General features: G+C 57.8%; 1 protein-coding gene across 1 annotated transcript in view; it reads right to left on the reverse strand.

Moving 5' to 3' along the window:
- Positions 1 to 441, reverse strand: part of Ulk4 (unc-51 like kinase 4) — a 246,945-nt gene that overhangs the window by 169,006 nt on the left and 77,498 nt on the right. The gene's annotated exons all lie outside the window — the stretch shown is intronic.

Here is a 441-nt window from a genome sequence, read left to right on the forward strand (position 1 = left end):
GTGTGTGTGTGTGGTGTGTGTGCGTGTGTGCGTGTGTGTGTGTGTGCCGCCATGTCTGCTTCTATGCATGAATCCCAGGCGGGAACTCTACCAACTGAGCCCATCCCCAGCACGCCGCACACGCACACACGCACATGCACACGCACACACACACACCACACACGCACACACACACACATGCACACACACACCACACACACACCACACACACCACACACACCACACACACACACACACACACACACACCACACACACACACGCACACACACACCACACACACCACACACACCACACACCTTCAGGTGTGTGCCGCCATGTCTGCTTCTATGCATGAATCCCAGGCGGGAACTCTACCAACTGAGCCCACCCCCAGCACGCCGCACACGCACACACGCACATGCACACGCACACACACACACCACACACGCACACACACACAC

Source organism: Psammomys obesus, unplaced genomic scaffold, assembly GCF_907164565.1.
Source record: "Psammomys obesus unplaced genomic scaffold, mPsaObe1.curated_primary_1811, whole genome shotgun sequence".
Lineage (NCBI taxonomy): Eukaryota > Metazoa > Chordata > Mammalia > Rodentia > Muridae > Psammomys > Psammomys obesus.